The sequence below is a fragment of the Sinohyriopsis cumingii genome, chromosome 12 (assembly GCF_028554795.1).
Source record: "Sinohyriopsis cumingii isolate HCF-2022 chromosome 12, ASM2855479v2, whole genome shotgun sequence".
NCBI lineage: Eukaryota > Metazoa > Mollusca > Bivalvia > Unionida > Unionidae > Sinohyriopsis > Sinohyriopsis cumingii.
This window is the reverse complement of record NC_142972.1, coordinates 73,986,258-74,009,884: the sequence shown is the minus strand read 5'-3', so window position 1 is coordinate 74,009,884 and position 23,627 is coordinate 73,986,258.

Below are 23,627 nucleotides of genomic sequence, written 5' to 3'. Positions count from 1 at the left end.
ATAGCAAACTGACTACAGTGATGTTGCATATACCTCTTCATCTGTTTTAAATGATATAGATGAAGTACGCATGTGAGAATGACGATGATAATGTGAAAAAGTACTATGCAAATCACAAACAGATACCCACATAAGAGAAAAGAAAAACGTTAGATTCGATTGGAATTATTCTGTCGTGACCGTACATTTCTAGCAATACCATATGACGAATGTTCATGCAATGTAAAATGAAGGCTTGACAATATGACAAATGTCCTTTTTACAATTAGTTACCACGGCAACGGCTCTTAGTCATCTTTATTAAAGTCTAAGGGCTAAATGGTGATTACCAACGTCACTCACGTTACGACCAACATATATGGCACAAACATTATTCACAGTAAATATGCTTCCTTTGAGATAACTCATTTACCCGAGATAGGTTATCTCCCTTAACATATTTGAGCTGTGTCATTATATATGTGGCAGTGCCTCTGGTACTGCCGTTGGATATACGATTTTCGTTTTTGTAAACGAATTCATGCTCGATGGTTTTGAGTTAGACATTAGTGTCCCGATAGTGTATGTGTTTATTATGCCTATTCTAGTTGTTTTAATGGAGAGAGAAATTCATTCTAATTTATACAGAAAGCATATATTGGTCACCCAAAGCAATATTCCTCGTTGTTTATTAAATATGCTTGCCTCATATGCAATATGGCATGGCAGTTCCAAATCCTTCATACAGACAACTAGCATACAAGGACTGGTCTCCAAAATTGGAGGGTGGCTATCTGCAACCAAATCGTGAAACTGTATAGTCTCTAAGAATCATGTGTATCTTTCGAATAAATAAGCAAATCGCCAAACCCAACCTATCCACCACCGATTGCCAGCTATTTCAGTCTTATTCAAATATTTCCAATGTGGCGCAAAATCTAACACATTCATCAGGTGATCCTTTATGCAGTTACAAACAATGTACTTAGCCTCTCTAACGTCTGCTGCCAATATGGTTCAAGACCCTAATCATATACAATATACGGCGGTGCTGTATGAATTTGATGTCCCAGAAGTTTCTTTGTTCTATCAATCAAAAATAACTCTCTAATAACGTGAAATATTTCACAAGAAAACGTGGGTGTTACGGAAAATGCAATTATAAAGAGCAGGCGCGCGGGAATTTGGCCTCTGGTGATTCGTAAATTGTTGATATTTGTTTAATCAAAACCCATTAGATTTTAGTACTAAGAAAAATCGATATATTGTGTCGTGATGCTTCTTTCTCAATCAAGTAACAAAATGAAATAGGAAAAGAGTGCCTCAGGGTAATTCAGAATTTAAAAACCATGGGTTATTTATGCTTATTCTTTGCTGTATCGTATATATGTAATATGTGTGTGTCTTGAACAAGGTGGCACAATAATCTACTAGGTACTAAAGGGACAATAATTCGCCCAACTACCAATAGGGAATACAATTTTTTTATTGTGACATATATATAGGCATGTCACGGTGACAAACATACTGTAATAAGAATATTCTGCAGATATCGCTAAGAATCGAAAAGAAAAACAAAACATATCTTCAGTTCCACTTGGTTAGAATTTTGTTTTAAGGAAATATCATGGTTCACGTGTTACTTTTCATCCATACAGAACATATTTACTCTAATATGACAATAAGCACCTCTGCTTTAAATTATAATCAACCGTAGAAGAATCATTGTAAGTTGGTTTTGTAATAAACTGAAATCAGTCCATTGGCGCGCACAAGAGAGAGAGAGAGAGAGAGAGAGGAAAAAAAAAACCATGGTTGGTATTGCACTTCAATCGAGCAAATATTTTAAAACATGCACACCATAATCAAAGAAGAAACGATAAAATAAATACATCTTTATTCAAAAGGGGGATAGAGAGGCACCCGCAGCGTAGACATAAATAAGATGGGGGCGAGTTATGTGGCCCATTTACATAGTCCAAAGCGCTATGTACTCAATGGTTTCAGAATTATATGCATTATTAAAACTACAGATGACTTTAATACAAAATATCCAAAGAAAATATTTATATTTTTGTCATGAACAACTTGTGGCTTAACCAATTAACTCACAGATACTGGTAACTTGTTTCACTAATCTGTTACTATTCGATGTCAGCTGCATCGGTTTTATTAAGAAAATCATCAACATATTCAATCAAATACCAGATGATCAATGCTATTTTCACCCACGTACCAGCAGCGCATTCTCTGCAACGATATTGGCAGTACCATATTCATACCTGTCCTTTTCTTTGTCAAGTACACTCCGTTCATGTAGGGACCTTATGTACTATTAAGTCATAATCTCTGTCGTCACAAAGGCGCACGCAGTGTAAGATTTTGCTATACTTTGTTTATACAAAACAGTACAAGTATTTCCAAGTCTTTCTCAACAAGCCTTGGAAAGTCATGCATTGCGTTTCTGGCAGCTTGCCTTTCCTCGACATTTCAAGTCTTGACCGTAGCGTTTCACCATCTACATGAGTTCACTATGTTTGTTTAGGTCGGTGCAAAATCTTTCAGCAGGATTGGTGGTCTGATTTATTACTAGACCTCAGTTCTTGACAATACCTGTTCGCACTATAACATAACAGTCTCACATAGCATATATGAATTGTGTACAGTATTATCAGGAAACGCTCATGTCATGTGCTCTTCCCTTCACAGATTCGACTAGTCATCTTATTTTATTTGCGAATCGTGTTCTAACGTTCTCTTCTACTGTGTTTTGTTTCCTTTCCTTCTGCGGAAAGTGGACATTTCCGCTACGATGTCTATATCTTCAAACCATTCGACCAAGTCTCTGAAGCACAATCAACTTTCATTAAGGCATCTTAAAATGTTTAAGTTCACTGAGTATAGAATGGATGCCCAAAGAACAGACAATAATCCCTGATTTCGGCGACTTCTGTAGACAGATTGCCACATTGACGGAGCTTTAATCTAAATATAATTTTGTGTCGTTGAAGCCTACTTCCTCGCTCATTATTTAATTACATTTATTTAATTGGCTTTTGCTTAAACTTTCAACTGTTAACAGCTTAAATAATAAATATAGATTTTGCGAATTTATTTTAGTAACAGTCTTGTAACATTTCTAGCTAAATTTTAAAATGCATTTCTTCAGTGATGTATGTTAGAATAAATGAAAATGTATATCTGCATTATATATATATATATATATATATATATATATATATATATATATATATATATATATATATATATATATATATATATATATATATATATTGTATTCTCTTTAAAAGTGGACTTCCTGCTGACATTGTAATGTTTCATATCTGCATTGTTTTATGGTTATTAAATATATTGGGTGGATATATCTGTTGAAATATACATTTTTATTTTGTCTCCTGTCGCATCAGTGAAATAGCTCACACCAAATCTATAGATCTTTGTATCGTATTTCCTCTTTAAATATCAAAAGCCTCAAATGTAATTAGAGTGCATGTTGTTGACCTTAAGGGTTGTGGGAGTAATAGTCTCGCCATCGTTGTGTTGCAGTTAGTAGATCTCTGTGATTTTTCAGCTAAAGTTCGGATCTACTGTACCTAATGGCTATATGAAACCAGATTTGAACAGAAACAATAGCATTTCAAAATGCATGGATATTCTAAACGCGTTGGAAGACCAATCCAAGAAATTCAATATGACGACCTAATCAACATCCGTTCGTCTCCAATCTGTTTTGTTTCTTTAATACATGCTACAACTATACTATGTGTTCTCTGGCTGATATATAGATGTCTAGAATATATTGACCAATCAATTTTGCCTATCATTATGTCCCATCAACTCAGGCAAATTTCATACTTTATATAGTTATTTCCTCAGGTTGAATATACATAAAATGCGGATATGTGTCCTAAGTGATTAGAGCTTCTGCCTCGGATGCGGGAAGACGGCACCCGCCGAGTCAGACCAAAAGCCGTACAAAACTAGTACTAGCAGCTGCCCTCCGTTTGCGCTCAGTCTTAGGTTAGCGTTAGGACTGATCGGTCTGATGTTACGATTATGTGACTTTTGGGACATGTCCACGGGCTGATGACCCAGTGCTAGACATCACTATTAACTTCCACACAGCAGACATCGTAGCGATATTACTCAGATCGTTAAAATCCAAATTACACAAACACACAAAACTTGTAATGGTAACTAACTCTCGAGTAATGAATTACAATACCATACAGCTTCAATTACACTTGCTAAACGTACATATTCATTGCTATATTCTTTCAAGAATAGGGCAATTAAATAAAGTGTCAACATTCATCACGAATACTATGTTTAATATTTCGCTTTGTCTTAATTATTTACACATCTTACTAATAATTTCTTGAACTATTTCTTCCTTGTGCGCTAAAACCAAAATCTATTTTAAAGTACATAGAATTAAAACTTAATAAATCAAACCCACAATACTGCATTCTGGTTAAAGATGGAATAATAATATAAATTTGGCAATACACACAAAACTTGATACTTTACATATAGCAAAATAATGGTTTTGAATTGTTTATATACTTGTACAGTATGTTTTAAGCATTCTTGGAAATATTGCGATTCTCCTATACGAGTAATTCTTGCGAATAATACCCTTTTATGATGTTTGTATCAAGTCATATTCTTTACTATCACTAACTTAATAATATATGAATTCAAAAATAAAACTGATTAAAAGGCTTATTTATCTAACGGTGTCTAGAATATTTTCATCATCTGCAGGTGCTTGTCCAGCTGTTTGAGTTAGTTTCATTACACATTTCGGTATATATAAAATGTATTATTTATACTGTTCAACTTTAACAGCATGCCTTTGTGAAACTGATATCATTATGTATTTGCTTATTTAATTATGTATCCATAACACTATAATGGGAACATAACAAATATTGTGAATAAACTAAACCGTTTGATGAGCAAAATAGTTGGCATCATTCAAGTCTTCTGTTCATTAAAAAATTTGACAAATTACCTATTCATTTATTTAATTAATGTAACGTATTGTTTAATGTATTCCGTATTTAATTAATTCGTTGAATTGCTTATTATATATATTTTCGCATGCACCTACTTACGCAATATTTTCATAAACACTGGGAACATTTAATGGACACAATATAAGTGAAACAAATCATGACTTCTTTTAACACGTCTAATGTGCCGATTCTGTAAATATAGTATCAAGGGCAGGGCGATGTCAGTACCGTAACGGCGGAATTCTACGTGACACGAATATGGAAGCGCACTTTACAACCCTGATGGACATATATACTATGACAAATTCATAATCTTGAAAGGATTATACAGTGCCTATGTATTAGCTCCAGCTTAACATTGACACAGCTTCAGACATCAAATATGTACTATGCAAAAAGCAAGACGTGATTAGGGTCGACGTTTTTGTTGTACAAATTATTTCTTCCGATGAGTGTGGACAGTTGATTACCCATGGATTATTTGGTGACAGTGCTTTGCCATGTTTACTGATGGGTAAGTGATATACACGGGCAAAAATGAGATACACGTAGAGTGGTGGTAAATCAATCAATATTCGCCAACAATTATTTTCTCAATTCATAACTTGGAATCTTTAATTAAAGGAAAACAGTCAGAGCAGACATCTCCATCAGTGCTATATCTGTGCCAGTTTAATCTAATAAAATGTATCTTTTGTCCTGAGGTAACATTACTTAGATGTTTTTACAGCAGCAACACTGGAAGAGAGACGAATGTGCAATATCGAATTCAAATGAAGGTACAATGAGATGGCATTAAGCTGCGTCCGAGACTGATATCGTTGCACTATGTTGCCTGGTTTTTACGCCCTGTATTCCTCCATTCATCTAACATACAGATCGTGAACAAAATAAACGAATCACAAACGTTGTATAATAAATTTTGATCCCGAGTTGTCTGCCCGTACTGTTTGATGTGAAGCAAACAGTTTATAGAAATTTGTTTGTTTTGTCGGCATCACGTACTCATAGAGTTTCTTTGATACTCAGTACTTTTTTAATGCACTTTATAAATGACAAATTAGCTCAAATTATCTCAAAGAGTATATAATCTGACAAGCGATTCTAGCGTTTTGTATTCAAACTTTGCATTTCCATTCAAATTTAAGAATGCAATCAGTGTAGCGTATAAACACAAACTTTTCTTAATCCGCCTTCTACATGTGAAGGCATGCAATTTCAAATAAACTTATTGAACGGTGAAATAAGGACGCATACAATTTAAGCAACATTTTCTTATTGTATTTCCTGTAATATTCATCCAAAACTTTACATATGAAGAACATGCACGTGTTTGTTGTGGCAACATCCTCGTCAAAAGCATCTTTGTAAATTTTATTATTTGATGATATACATATAAATACATCAAGAAATTAGGATAACGTCATAAACAACTCTCATCGAATGCATTAGCTAACTAAATGTAGCGGTTTATTAATAAAAAATAAAAAACATGGCACTAGAAGTGAATGTATTCCAACTTTTTAAAACAAAATCATGTGAGATGATCTCATTAGATTTGTTTTCCTCTCATATCCAGCAAATATGTTTGTTTTTAATTATACCGCGAACTGATAAATATAAGTTTCCTTGACTAACCATGATAAATACTCAATCAGACGTGACGAATAAGAAAGAAAAAGAACACTGCAGATAATAAGATTTGCAGAAAAATTGATTTTGCGATCACGGTATGAGGCATGTCCTACATCGTCTTGAAGACATTGGATATTTCCCCGTTTAATGGTTAGAGCTATACTGTTGCATTAGCAGGACACATTTCATTACATAATTGCTCAGTTTTAGGTTGACATTGCATGTTGCATTAACACTTCCATTTCAACAGCAGTTATTATAGCGGTACTAATATATTTTAGGTTACAATCAAAGCTCTCAACCCTCTGTAATGACAAATGTCAGCAACCTTTCTGATTCCCTTCCATCGCTGGAATCCTTGTAAAACTTTGAATTTGACATCCGGGTAATATACTTGATATTATAGAAATATGATTTGCTCATCCCATATGTAATAGGATTTTATGACTGTGTGCTGTCTCTAGGCACAATGGGATGTAGAATATTAATGAAAGTGTAGTTGAAGGAGCCAAAGCTGCCCTACGGTGACCCATTTCCGAAAGAAAGATTATATATTCTCTCTTCAGGTATTAAATCTCTCTGCATGTGTAATATTCTTGGTTGAATGAGTGCAATACGAATATCACTAGCAAGCTTAATAGCATCAAACACATTGCAGGAGAGTATCATCCCTCAAACAGTAAAAAAATCCAGATTTGATGCATTATTGTGCCGATAGCGTACATGTCACATATCTAACACAAGCATACTTTCTTAAGGACGAACCATAACTATAGTGAAGACTGTTTGTATTTACTGAATTGTTTGATGAAAAGGTAATTACGAAAGTTTATAATGATGAACCTGATGAAATCTTATACTTTAATAACTGACAGCAGTTTATACAATAAATGTTGACCCTACATTTTAATTTTTTTTTTCTTCTTCTGTTTGTTACCACGATGATTTTTTCTTCCACATTTTGCAGGAGGTTCATATTTACTTTTCACGTTTTACTTCAAGTCTCAATTTATTTCGAAGTGTTAATTGTCCTAATACGTTTTGGTTATTTCTTCACTTTTATCTTTCTCAGACTTTCTTTTAAATTGTCCCATAAAGATATTATTGTGCAGTGTATCGTTATCTCTAATGCGTGAATACTGGTCTGTACAGAATCTACGAATGATTTCAAAGAAGTTGTCATAGACATATTTCAAATTGTAACTTTCTGTGCTAGCATCCATCTCCTTGTTAATATGGAAGGGAATGAAATCTTAAATATGGCTACAGTTCAAAATGTTTCAGATACTTGCTAAGTCCAGTAAAACACTTTCAGTAATATTCGTTCTTGATAGACGGAGCAGACGTGTATGCTTTTGGAACCTGGTATACCCAGTTTTGCCCGCGCTATTTCTACATCAGAATCAAGTTTAATATATATTTTAATGACATACTAACAAGACACTTAAACCCTTTGGGATTTGACATCCATTTCTAAAAAAATGATATGTATTTCCTTCTTGTAGTTGATTTTCATTTAGCAGTCTGTCAACTCAATCTTTAATATCTCGTTGGACTTGCTGTGTGAAAAATTTGAGTATAATTGCTTTATTCACATTTGTGTAACATCTGACGTTTATAATTCCCCATAATTTTGGTGTAGGAGTTGCAACATTTTTCTTAACATTGTGTATGAGGGATTTGGAGACGAGGTTGACTGAGGAAAACCTATACTGTTTTGCGTCGTTAGTAGGGTCGGTATCTAGTGAAATGAAAAATCTCTGTGAGAAATTGAGAAAGTTAAATCCATGCAGTGTCATATTGCTGACAGTTGTATTTCCGATGCATTGTTTCTCTGATTAATGCAATACATGAGGGACATTATATTTTATCAGTGTACTCTCTACAGCAACCACGGGGGTATTTGCATCGTTGCCATCACCTCTTGATAAGCTCAGTACAAGGAATTTTACCCAATATCAGGACTTGGGTTTAGGGAGATGTAAAAGTATATCAGGAGGGAGCGTAATGACAGCAAGGACAATGTTAGGTTGCAAAATTCAGTTTTAAAAGCCTCAGTTGATAAAAAGTGATGATATGAAATCTAAAAAATACTATGGTTGATTTTTGTAGATCGTATGTAGTTCGGTTTCGTTTGACGTGACCCTGAAAGTTACAAAAACTGATTTTAATGTATTTGGTGTAGATTGATGTATCATTGAAAGATGCTTTTATAGATTCCGATAGATCTAATGTTGGTTTTGGATGTATGTAATGTGCCCGTGAATTAGTCTATAATTGATTTTAATCGATTGGGAGTTTTTGAGTTGCATATGAAGTGTCATTGAAATATATCTTGCTCGAATCTAATCGATCGGATGTGATTTGACCCATTCAATTGCCACTGACAAATGCATTGATTGATTGTAATCGATTTGGCGTGATTCGATTGCAAGAAAATGAGCTGTGATTTATTATAATCAAGTTTGATGTTGCTTTTCGCATGTGATATGACGTGTCATTGAGATACTATGATTCATTCTACGGGGTTAGTATAGGTTAAGTCGCATGTAGTGTGTTTTTGAAAGATGAAGTGCTTCTTAACTTTATAGACCAGACAAGGTTTGAGTACATGTGATATACCAAAGTCAAATGGTTTATCGATTCGAATAGATCGGTTAAGGATTGTTTACCTAAATTTTACACAACAAAATAAAATGATTGATTATAATGGATTGGGTATGGTTTAATTGTAAGTAGTGTATTTATGAAGGCTGATACGATAAATGCTAATAACTCACATGTGGTTTTTAAGTGCCATTGACTGAGCATAATAATTCGGGTGTGATTTTGGCTAAATTTAATGTACCATGGCTTAGATGCTATGAATTGATTCTAATGGACTGGGTATGGGTTGCTTATATGCCATGTGTCTTTCAAAGATGCTATGATTGATTCTAATCTACCGAAATTTGATTGGCTTGGATGTGATGTGCCACAGAAAAAAAAAGCTGTAGTTTAAATATATTGCGCATGGTTTGTTTACATGTGATGTACCGGAATATGATTTGATCGATTTTGATTGATTGTGTGCGGTGTTATGTCTCACAAACAATTTGGTATCATTGGTTCTAATCGATCAGAGTGATGTCCTATTGAAAGATGTTATGATATATTTTACTGATCAGGTGTGCGATATTTCATTGAAAGATGCTTTAATCGATTTAATAGGTCCGATAACGTTTGCTGTGGTTTGGTTGTCTGTGGTATGATGTAACATTGAAAGATGTGATGATGACTTCTAATTAATCGGGTTTAATTTGGTTACATGTGGTATGTTATCGAACGATGTTACTGATTGTAATAGATTGGGTTTGGCTTGGTTGCGTGTGATGTACAAGTTAAAGATGCCGTGATTGATTCTAATAGTCTGTGTTTGATTTGGTTGCATGTGATTCGTCATTGAGAAATGTTATGACCGATTCAGATAGTTCAGTTGTATCATTACATGGAATTATGAAATCTAATTAAGGCATGAGTAATCCTAATTGACTGTGCGTCCTCTGGTTGCATGTCATGTGGTGTGTTTCTGAAAGATACTATGATAGATTCCAAGTCACCAGATGTCGTGATAGATGTGATATGCTATTGAAATATGATTTTACTGATTCTAATTGATCAGACATGGGTTGTTTGCACATGATGTATCGTTGTAGACTTTGTTGTAGGCAAGTCTTTTGAAATTTCAGGAAGATTGTACATTGTTATAACTTTTAGTTCAGAGATTTTGCTATTAGCAGAAAAAGGCCAAGGTAGGGATGCGGTATTCAGTCCAGGAAACGATATGAATTTTTTTTTAACAACTTGAATATATCCGTTGTGTGATCATCCGAGGACTTGTCGCATGTCAATATCTCTGGATTCGGCATATTAGGCTAGTTTGCTTTTCACAGAAACCTCATTAATTTTGATACATGAGCAAGAGATTTGTTTGCTTTAAAAATCTAACTTTTTAAAAAATTACTTCATGTTTTAAAGAAAGTAAAACTAACAGAAGCATTTTGTTCTCATTTTCATATCCTGCTTAAAATCGAGGGGGTTTTCTCTTTCAGCGTAAACGGTACATGCAAAAACGGAAATCTTTCACAACAAATACATTTAGGTAGAAAAAATAATTTTTTTTTCTCCAAAATAAGTTTATTGTACGGTCTGTAAAATCGCCCGCACATTACAGGTTGCCTGCTAATTTAAGCATGTGAGAATATCTGACGCGTCAACACATGCTATGCCGATATAAATATCTTGACCATGTACTGCTATCTTTGTAAAAGTTATTCCATAACCAATATATATATATATATATATATATATATATATATATATATATATATATAATTATTGACTAGTAGTCGCTTTTACCATTTTATGTTGGACTAAACCCGAGAAACTTCAGGAGTCTCGTTTAATGCGGATGTTCGTAATATAATTTTGTATGCACACTTCAGCACCATATGGCTATCATATGCCATCTGAAGGTAAGTTAAAACGCGTAGCAGTTTTTCGTATAGCAAGATAGGAAGATACAATCCATTCTAAATACATGTAGACGTTAACTGCAACAAATAAAATACAAAATGAATATATGTAATAATACTGTAAAATATCACAGAATGAAACGAAGATCGGAAACAATGAAACCAAGAGTATCCAACATTTTCAGGAAAGACTGTATGCTCATGAAAGTCGTAGTTATAAAACCCCTGGTTTTCGTTGCTTTCTTTTGTTTCAGTTACATAATATTTATACTCGATCATAAATCCGGGTCAACCTCGAAATAACATAGCTCCTGATCTGACCTCGCACAATGCAAAATGATATTTGTTGCTTGTTATACTAATATAGACATAATAGCTGCATAGAGCGAAATCTATGTATGATTTATGAGTTTAGATATTTTGTCTCCGACTTAGAATTCAGTATATACGATCCGTATGCTTTATATAAAGGACACGTGTCCACAAACGTACGTGTCGTTGCCTGTAGGTTTTGCTCCAACAACAATAATCTTTTAGGAAAAGAAAATATAGTATATTATTCCTATAAATACAGAACTTAAAAAGATGTCTACTTACGAAAACAACTTTTCACATCGTCGTCGTTTGCTTAATATCATAACTGAATTTCAAACGTTCTGTATTACTCTTACGGGCATAGTAAGTCTCATTCTAAAAAACATATTCGTCCTCCTCCAGGTAATACTTCCTTGTAGTCGATGATCACACACATACATACACGCATATATATATATATATATATATATATATATATATATATATATATATATATATATATATATATATATATATTCAGGACTTATAGATATATTATCTTCGTACATCTTATGATATTTATCACAAATGCCATGCTTAATGTTTTGCTTTGTCCTAATTATTTATACATATTACCAACAGTTATTTGAATTTTGTCTTCCTCGTGCGCTAAAACAAAAATCTGTTTTAAAGTACATAGAAGCAATAATTAATAAATCAAGTCGACATTACTGTATTATGGATTTATAGATGGAATGATAATATAAATTTGCAGTTGCACACAAGACCTGATATCTTACATATGGTCAAAACCATTTTTATTTAAAATATATATATATATATATATATATATATATATATATATATATATATATATATATATATATATATATATATTTTTACAAGGTATTTTTATATATTTTTTTAAATATTGAGATCTTTCTATACGTTTATTCTTGCGAATAACTGACTTTTTATACAGTTTGTAACAACTTATGTTCGTTGGTATCATAAAGTTAATAATATATGAATTCGCATAGAAAATATATGCGAAAGGTTAATATATCTAATAATTATTTTCATCATTTGCAGATCCTTGTCATTGACATTTACAGGTTTATGAAACAGTTTATATATTCATCGATTTAACTAATCGAATTTTTTGTTTAATGCATATTATATTTAAATAAATTGTTGAATTGCTTATTTATATATCTCTTCTTGTACCTACTTACATAATATTTTCATAGACACTGGGAACATTTAATGGACATAATATAAGTAAAATTCATTATGATTTATTCTAACAAGTCTAACATTCCGATTCTATAAATATATTACCAAGTGCAGTGCGATATCAGTACCGTAACGGCGGAATTCTACGTGATACGACTATGGAAGCGCCCTTTACAACCCTGACGGATAGATATACTAGGACAAATACATAAGCTTGAACGGATTATACAGTGCATATGTATTAGCTTGAGCTTAACATTAACACAGCTTCAGACATGACATATTCACATCGTGCACGCAAGATCGTGATTAGGGTCGATGTTTGTTTGTACAAAATATTTCTTCCGAAGCGTGTGGACAACTGAGTACGCATGCATTGTGCGGTGACAGTGCTTTACCATATCTACCAATGGGTTAGTGATATACACGGGTAAATAAGGTACATTTATGATGGTGGTAAATCAATCAATATTCGCTAACAATTATTTTCTCCATTAGTCATAACTTGGAATCTGTAATTAAAGGAAAAGAGTCAGAGCAGACATCTCCTATAGCCTTATTTATGTGTCAGTTTAGTCTACTCTAATGTATTATTTTGTCTTGAGGTAACATTACTTAGATGTTTTTACAGAATACTGGCAGAGAGACCAAGACAATGCGCAATAGCGAGTTCAAACGAGGGTACAATGAAATAAGATTCAGTTGGTTCCGAGACTGGTATGATTGTACTATGTTGCTGAGTTTCTACACCCGGTATTCCTCCATTCATCTATCAGATAGCTGATGAACAAAATAAACGAATCACAAACAATGTATAATGAATTTTGATCCTGGGTTGACTGCCCGTACTCTCTTTAGAATGAAGCCAACAGCTTATCAAAATTTGTTTATGTATTGTCGGCAACACGTGCTCATAGATTTATTTTGATACTCAGTGCTTTCCTAATTGCAGTACATGGTCTTTTTTCTGTGATATCCCGAAGATGCAATTGACTCGGAGTACTCATAACAAAATCACAAAGATATGTTAATTAGTGAATTTCGCCCATGTAATGAACACTACGTAAAAGGGACATAGTAATATATATATATATATATATATATATATATATATATATATATATATATATATATATATATATGTAATCAGACATTTCAAACTTGTATCATGTCAGAAACAACTCTCTTCGAATGTACTATCTAGCTAAACATGGCGGTGTGATAATTACAAAAATTGGCATCAGAAGTTAGTTTATCTCCACTTTTTAAAACAAAATCATGTGCGATTAACTCCTTAGATTTGTTTTCCTTTTCGATCCAGCAAATATGTTTGTTTTAATTATACTTCGAACAGATATATATATATATATATATATATATATGTGTGTGTGTGTGTGTGTGTGTGTGTGTGTGTGTGTGTGTTTTTCTTCTAAGTGTGATAATATCCAATTAATCAGACCTGAAGAAGAAGGAAAAAAGAAAAAGAAAAATGCAACTCATATGCATTTGCAGCAAATAGATTTTGAGATCGTGGTCTGAACCATGTTCTACATCATCTTGAAGACATTGAATAGTTCTCCGTTAAATGGTTAGAGCTGTACTGTTGCATTAGCAGGGACACATGTCATTACAAAATTGCTCACGTTTAGGTGAACATAGCATATTGCATTAACATGTCCATTTCAACAGCTGATATTGTAAACGCGCTAATATATTTTGGGCTACATTCAAACCTATCAAATGAGTGCGAAATTTCAGCTTTCTTTCGGATTCCCTTCCAGTGCTGGAAGCCTTGTAAAACCTTTTAATTTGGCATCCGGGTAATACACTTGATCTTACAGAAATATGATTAGCTCATCCAGTCTGCAATAGGTATTCTGGACTGTCTGCTGTCTCTAGGCACAATATTAATTTGGGTAATATTGAACGTGTATCCAAACCAGCCAAAGCTGCTCTGCAGTGACCCATTTCCAAAAGAAAGGTTATATATACTGATTTCATATACATATATATATATATATATATATATATATATATATATATATATATATATATACTGGCATGTTTTGGTTGGATGTGTGGAATTAAAATACTATAAGCTAGCCTAATACTATCAAACACATTGCTAGATAGTATCAACCCCATAGAGAACAAAATCCAGATTTGAGGCGGTATTGTGCCGATCACGTATAGGACACGCGTCAGACACGAGCATACCTTCTTAAGTGAGAATCTCAGTCACAGTGAAGGCCCTGCTCTTGTTTACTGACGACGGAACAGGACATAATTGTCTGATATAACATTAATTACGATAGTTTATAATGTGTGTGTGTGTGATTTGGATTTTTAGCGCAGCTTTTACAAGTTTTCAGTCATATCGCTACGATGTCTGCATTGTGTCACTTTATAGTGATGTTTAACACTATAACTTCATGCCGCAGACATGTAGCATAATGTTCCACCCAGTCACATTATCCTGACACCAGGCCGACCAGTCCTAACAATAACCTCTTAATGCTGAGCGCCAGGCAAGACAGCTGTTAGTAACATTTTTGTAAGTGTTTGATATGACTCGGTTGGGGATCGAACCCACGACCTCCCACATCCAAAGCGGAGGATCTGACCACTAGGCCACCGGAGCGGTGAAAGTTTATAATGATGAACCTGAGGAAATCTTATACTTTAATGATGGACCTCAGTTGATACAACAAATGTCGACCCTACATTTTAAACATTTTTGTGTGTCTTAATCTGATATTTTGTTTCTTCCACATTTTGCAAGTTTTTCATTTCGAAGTGTTAGTTGTCATTCGAATTTTCGGTCATTTCTTGACTTTTACCTTTTTTGAACATTTCTTGTATTGGCTCGATATAGATATTATGCGTGACGTTATCTCTAGTGCGATGTGACTTGAATTAGATTAGTAATGTTATGCGGTGCTAGTAGCATTTGTATCAATTGAATTAAAAATCACTGTCAGAAACTGAGAAAGTTAATGCCGTGCAGTATCATATTGCAAAATGTTGTATTTCCGATACCTAGATTCTCTGATTGATATCGCACATGAGGAACATTCTATTTCATCAATGTGCTGCCTCTATGCAGTAGCCACATGGCTATTTGAGACCACATCTAGATAACGTGAGTACAATTAATTGTACCCAATATATGGCCTGGTTTTAGGGAGGTATCCTAATATATCAGGAGGTAGCGTTGGGATAGTAAGGACAATGTTAATTTGTAAAATTTAGTTTTACTGTCTTCAAGCCTCTATGGATGAAAAATGATGATATGATATCTGAAAGATAGAAGGGTTGATTCCTATAGATCGTACGTGGTTTGGCAGCGTGTGATGTGGCAATGGATGATACAATGACTGATTGTAGTCTAGTGTATGTTTTGTAGATTGGTGGATGTTATATGTCTGTGAAGTATGATTGTAATGATTCTTATAGTTATAATGTGTGGGTATCCATGTAATGTGCCATTGAAATATTCTGTAATTGATTTTAATGGATTGGGATTGGTTAGATTACAGCTGAAGTGTCAACGAAAGAAGCATAGCTCGAATCTAATCGATCGGATATGGTTTGACAACATTTGATGTGCCATTGCTAGAAGCATTGATTGATTAAAACCGATATGGCTTTTTTCGGTTGTATGTATTCGGTCTGTAACAGCTATATTGCGGATGATTGACAGCAAAATATGCTCTGATTTTTTATAATATATATTGATGCTGTTGATTACATGTGATGTGATGTGTCATTTAGAGATGCTGTGATTGATTCTAATGGGTTGGTATTGGTTTGGGCGCATATAGTGTGTTTTGAAAGATGAGTTGATTGTTAATTTCGGATGATGTTTGATTGCATGTGATATGTCACTGACAAATGATTTTATCGGTTCTAATAGATTGGTTGAGGATTGTTTACCATTACTTTTCTATTACAAAATAATATCTTTTGTAATGGATTGGGTGTGGTAGTTGTATGTGGTGTGTCTCTGAAGGATGATATAATCGATGATAATAGCTCAGATGTGGATTGGTTTGATGTGATGCGCCATTGAATGTTCCTTGACTGATTATAATAAATCGGGAGTAATGATGGATATCAAATTGATAGGCCATCGGTAGATACTATGCATCGATTCTAAAGGATTGGGTATTGGTTGTTTGCATGTAACATGTCTTTCAAAGATGTGATGATTGATTCTAATCTATCGAAAGATGATGTGCTTGGATGTGATGTGCCACATAAAATGCTCTAATCAATTCCAATTGATTTCATCTGGAGTGTTTACAGGTGATGTCACAGGAATATACTTTGATCGATTTTAATTGATTGTGTGTGGTCTGATGTATCAGAAATAAATTTGTATGACTGATTCTAATCGATTGGTCTGAGATGCTTTTTAAAGAAGTTGAGCTAGATTTTACTGGATCGGGTGTGTGATGTTTAATTGAAAGATACGTTAATAGGTTCAATAGATCGGATATGGCTTTTTTGTATGTAATATGTCACTTAACAGTTGCTGTGATTGATTCCCCTTGAGTACGGCTATGTTTCATGCGATGAGTCAACGAAATATGTTAAATTTAATTTTTAATGGATTGGATGTAATTTGGTTGCATGTGATGTGCAAATGAAACATAGCCTCATGTATTTTACTGGATCGGGTGTGGATTGGTCACATGTGATGTATCATTGAAAGATGCTTTGATCGATTCAAATGCATCGGATAAGGTTTTACTGCATATGATGTGCCACTCAAAGATGATGTAATTTTTTTAAATATATTGTGTTTATGTGTGGATGTCTGTAATGCGATCTCACATTGAAAGCTGTTTCGATGGATCCTAATGGGTCAGTTTTGTTTTGGTATCATGTGGTGTGTCATTGAAAGATGCTGTGACGGATTGTAATTAATTGGGTGTAGCTTGGTTGCGTATGATGTACCAGTGAACGATGTTGTGATCAATTCTAATAGGTTGTGTAGGTTTGGTTGCATGTGAGGCGTCACTGTGAAATGCTATGATCGGTTCTGATAGCGCAGTTATTTCAATACATTGAATTTTGGACCTTTAACGGCGGCACGATTAACAGTAATAGAATATGTGTTCTTTGGTGGTATGTGATGTGATGTGCTACTAAATATGATATGCTCGATTCTAATTTACTCTATGTTCTTATATACGTGACGTTCTATTGAAACATGCTGTTACTGATTCTATCTGATCAAATATGGTTTGGTTGTAAATGACGTATCATTGTAGACTTTCTTGTAGTCAAATCTTGTAAAATTTCAGGAAGATTGCTCATTGTTATAACTTTATGTTCAATAATTATATATATATATATATATATATATATATATATATATATATATATATATATATATATATATATATATATATATATATATGTATATACGACGTATGGTCATTCAAAGAATAGTCTCCTATTAGTATCTTTGGATTCTCCATCTTTTGTTAGTATGCTTATCACATAAACCTCCGTCATTTGTATACATGCGCAAGAGATTTCTTTGCTATAAAACCTAACGTTATGAATAATTACTTCATGTCTTATAGAAATTAATAATAACAGGCGCAATGTGTGACAATTGTCAAATCCTTCTTAAGATATGGAGGTTTTCACTTTAAGGTAAGATGAACATGCAATAACAGAAATGTTTCAATTAATACATGTGGGTAGATACTTTTTTCCCCTCCAAAATGAGTTTATTTTATGGTCGGTAAAATTGCTCACAGATTGAAGGTTTAACGCCAATTTAATCATGGGAGGATATCTGACGCGTCCAAAACTTGTCATTTAAATAAAAATAACTTGATAATTTACTTCTGTTTTTGACAATGGCATTCAATAACCAAAATATATATTACATATTTTCATCAGCTGTGTCACATTCTTTGGAAAATACGGACTAGTAGTCGCAGTTGCCATAATATGTTTCACTAAACAGTAGTTTCGTTCAATATGTGTGTACGTAATAGACTTTGTTTGCAGATCTCAGCACAAATGTTGCTATGATATGCCAACTAAAGGTAAAGTTAAAAAGTTTAAACCTTATTTTTAGTACAACTTAGAAGGATAAAATCCATTCTAAATACATGTAAACATGAACTGCAATAAAATAAAATACAGAACGAAAAGATGTTAACATTCCGTAAATTATCGCAGAATGAAAAGACGATCATAAACAATGGAACCAATAGTGGCCATCATTTCAAGGAAATAGGTATGCTCATAAAATACTCAGTTACAAGAGCCCTTGTTTATGTTTGGTTTATTTTATTGCCCTTTCATAATGTCTATCCTCGAGCATTGGTCTCGACCAACAGCGAAATAACAAAGATCCCGATCAGATGATTATTATAAAGTTTATGGATACTAGAATCTCGCAGTGTTTTACATAGATTTAACATATTTTTTAGTGATCAATTGTGACCATTTCGTTGAACTCTTGATGAATGGTCTTCGTTCAAAGTTGATTACTAACCTTGCAAGGGATTGGTATAAATTAGTATGTAGAGACCTTAGCCAGAAAATAGATCATACGTAATATTCAGACAAGCGCATAATCGTGCATCAGTATATATGTTATTTCCAAACTTTGTCAATAACAGGGATTATGTTCCAAGAATCAAATTCCTTTGTTACCCAGCTTTGATTTATTGTAATAGTTGCAATATATTTCTTTCTCAAATAGCTATAGTTATTGACGCTTTCCAAATCATAGAATATATTTAAAGCGCCAATTATCCACTTCGTGTCCTACGGAAAGCATTTTCCATTTATCACTTTATTCCTCTAGTGTGCGATATATCAAACAAAGATGTAAATTGTAACCACGACAGTATTCACTTGTGCGGAAAAGGTCATTTTGGAGGCGGTGTAGGGGTTGCATACACAGCCTTTTATCATTACACTTTTCGAGTTAAATACATCATCATCGTTTAGCCAACACTAGACGCATCAATTTCTCTGTGAAACTTCTATTTATTTCTTATCATTTCTATGTATTGGGCGTGCATGCTGATGTAAAGTTCAGTGAGTTCATTTCAATATTAATTAATATATTGTCAAATGAGTAACTATTAATTTTGAAATAAATACCTGTCCTCAAATTAGAGAAATATTCAGTTTATTAATTACACTTTGCTTAGTGAGCTGAAAGCACAGCTTCAATCTCGGACGGTGGTCATACACCCTGAAATGCATACTTACAAGCTATCTTTATTTAAGAGTGTGTGTCATTCATGTGACGTGTCTATATCAATTAGGGTTATATATACATATATGCATATTGTACATTTAAATATTATTAATAGAAGAATAATTCCACCCTTACTATCCTGAAATGAAACATCGTTATACACCCACCAGAGGCTAAATATCATGCTTACAAGAGTTTTGTGCGAACCATTATAAACATGGAAACCTTGAGGCTATTGCGAGAGCACATGGAAGTACCGCCAGTTCCATCACCAGTGACATCCTATAAACCAGCTGTTTTGCAGAGATGTTACAGAATTAGGCATAGGAAGACCTGTGCACCTGTCGGGGCAGATGAGAAGTTGTTACACACTTCCGCATAGTCTACCATCTTGTGGTGCCAGTACATACTTGATGCAACCAAAGAAGGCACAACATAACTATTCTCCAACCTCTTGCCTGAATCCAAGAATACCAGTACTCCTTATTCCCAGGTAAAATTAGATTACAACATAAGCTGATCCAATATCTTGTGCAGACCAGATTCATAAAACCGTTCAGCAATTTCATTATCAACTGTGCCCAGACACAGACTCAATGCCACTTTTAAAATCAGCTTTTAAATTGTACAAAGTCAATTTTTAATTGCTTAAAAGTGAACATCCCTTAAACCACACGTGTTACAGATTCCAATTCACTGCGATAATACTCATTTATAAGGGGGGAGCACCAAAGGAAGATGACGATGACGATGATATACAAAGACATACTATAGCCACGCGATAACTGAGTGAGTATTTTGTATTAGACCTTACATATATGTCCACCAATCATGGATTTGGCAAATTTTGAAAAGAACGTGTCCCGACGAAAGGGTAACGTCTGTCCGTATTCAGATTACCAGTGCTCGACAGTGGCGTAAGAACGGTGGTGTCGTCGTGGTTTCTAGATGCGGTTTCTTTTCTGCTGGGCAGCGTATAGTACAGGTGGAATGTGTTCTTTGTAGAGCCAGAACACGGTGCTGACGCGGTTGCTTATGTTATTTCAGGTAGGGTGGTTCAACAGTATATATATATATATATATATATATATATATATATATATATATATATATATACACACACACACAATTTGTTTGCTTCGTCGCTATGCTGTATGTTTTGCTGTCGCTGAAGTAGTTTGAACTTGTTAGCACGGATTCCATATTTGTCACAATCCAAATTTCCCTGATATTATTTGATTAACCGTTCTATTATAGATTTCATAACGTAGATATATCAGTCGGAGAAAGCTGATTTGCCACTTTTATCGCCACCATGGCGATATCCTGTTTGAAACTACTTTATGTTCCATTTAGTAAGTATACCTGTCTTTGTATATGTTATTCAGACATGGATTTTTATAATTAGGCCTCTTTATCTCTTCTGTGTCGTCATCCGTTTACTCCTCTTCTTTTGCTTCTTTCTCTTTCAGGATGAATGGCTCTTAAAATATGCAGTATAATGTTATGTAATCAAGAATGTATCAAATAAACAATAAACAACAAAACAAAAGCTTCATTATTAACTTTACTATGACTAGATTTAGACTTGAATAGTTCACAATGTCACTGACTGAACTTAACTGGCTGTTGCTAATCGTAATCCGATCACCTTAACATCATCGAAATCCTGCTTCGCTCAACTACATACCGTACACATTTGTAGCTGGTTTGTGGATTAAAGTTATTTATAAGCGCAATAAAGGCTATATATGGCGGCCAGTATACGTGGTGGAAAAAGAAGGAAAGGAAATACCATTTTGCTTTCTAACATGTGCACACTTACAATATTGGTCGTATGCGTATGTATGATACCCTCTTCATTACAACTGGCGATAAATCTGTTTTAGTGGCGATGTTGTAGGTGTCGCGACAATCATAATATTGTCTGAAAACGATATAGAAACCCGGTAAGTAGCGATTGCAAACAACAATTAAGTGACAGACGAAATTTTGGGTGCATCGTCTGTTATCGAAATAGACCGCAACTATGCCAACACACAAAACAGATACCTATATGCAGAAATGCATACACAGAGAAACCCAGTCACTGTATCACACCGCGCAACAACTGTGGTAACCAAAATAAGCATCACTGTATTTTCGTATATAAACATCTATTAATTTGAAGAACAAAAAATGAATCTGAAGCATTATATGTACAATCTAAATTTGTCAACCATCAATATCCTAACATTATTGTAGAATTGTGGAACCTCTTTTTGCCATGGAGTAATGCAGCCGTAAATGGATTGGCACATATATAAATTGAAAGTATTTCCCCTGAAGCATATATAATAAAACGCAAATATTGGAGATTTGTTAGTGATATAAGGAATTATCACTCGTGAATTGGAAAAATTGTACATTGTACTTAGTGATAATTTAATGTTTTCACTTCACTAAAGATATTTTTGCTTATATCTACTTAAAAGCGCAGAAATCCTACATAACTTACACGAGTATTCTGTTCTCATTCTAAATACTTAAAACTGTTCGGGTTTTGATGACAAATATAAAAGCATTCTCGCTCATCGTTGACATTTTATTATTTTATTGTAAATGCACTTCACAGCAAAACGAGCTGAAGAGTTGTCTGACACATACCAGCAACTATTATACTGTATGCAAAAATAAATCAGTTGTGTCTGGCTCAAACTATAACATATATTACTCGAACCGTCTTCTTCTTCTTCTTCTTCTTCTTCTCTCTCTCTCTCTCTCTCTCAAAAGCAACAATAAATCATAACCTACGTATCTAATGACTAGTTTGGGGGCTAAAGGCATTTGCTTGAAATTGGTGTCAATGTTCATATTTGTTATGATACATTCGCAATAATCTTACACTATTTTTGCTTTTTATTTTAATGTTTTTTGGGGGTGGGTGAGTGAAACGTTTGTGTAGTAGTCTACTTTTCAGCAATTAATACAATTTTTTTCCGCTGACGTGTTGGCGGAAAACATTATTAAAATCAGTTTTTTCGTTTGAAATTAACTTAGCCTCAGTAAATATGTATGTATGTATGTACGTATGTATGTATGTATGTATGTATGTATGTATGTATGTATGTATGTATGTATGTATGTATGTATGTATGTATATGTGTGTGTGTGTGTCTCTGTGTGTGTGTGTGTATCTATGTATGTATGTACGTATGTATGTATGTGGTCCAAGGTTGACATTGCCTGGGTGGGAGTGGGAGACAAGCGCCCCACTCTTCCAGAAATGCCCCATATGGCTTGTGTCTATGACCGCCTCTGTCAATTAAAATTCAGCTCCTGGCCTTAGCGAGTGGCTTTTCTTACAAGTCCGGTGGACCATTATTTTCCCACTAACTGGAGAAGGGGTGAAGGCGGGCCATTAGCGCCTTAAAACAAGTCGCTTCGGGTAGATGGGACTCGTAAACCATGGATGGTAGCTCATCTTGGATAAGGAAATCTTCGATTCCAAACCTACTAATGGGAAATGACATGGGAGTAAACCCAGACAGAAAATCTGGAGACGGAGTCCCTAAGGCGGTCTGACATTGATTTCAACGTCATTCCGACAGCACCTGCGACGCCGTTGGTGCCAATCTGTATCGGCATTCGTCGTTCTCCTGGGTCCACCATCTGCCTGGAGAGGGGGGATCTGCATGTGCAACA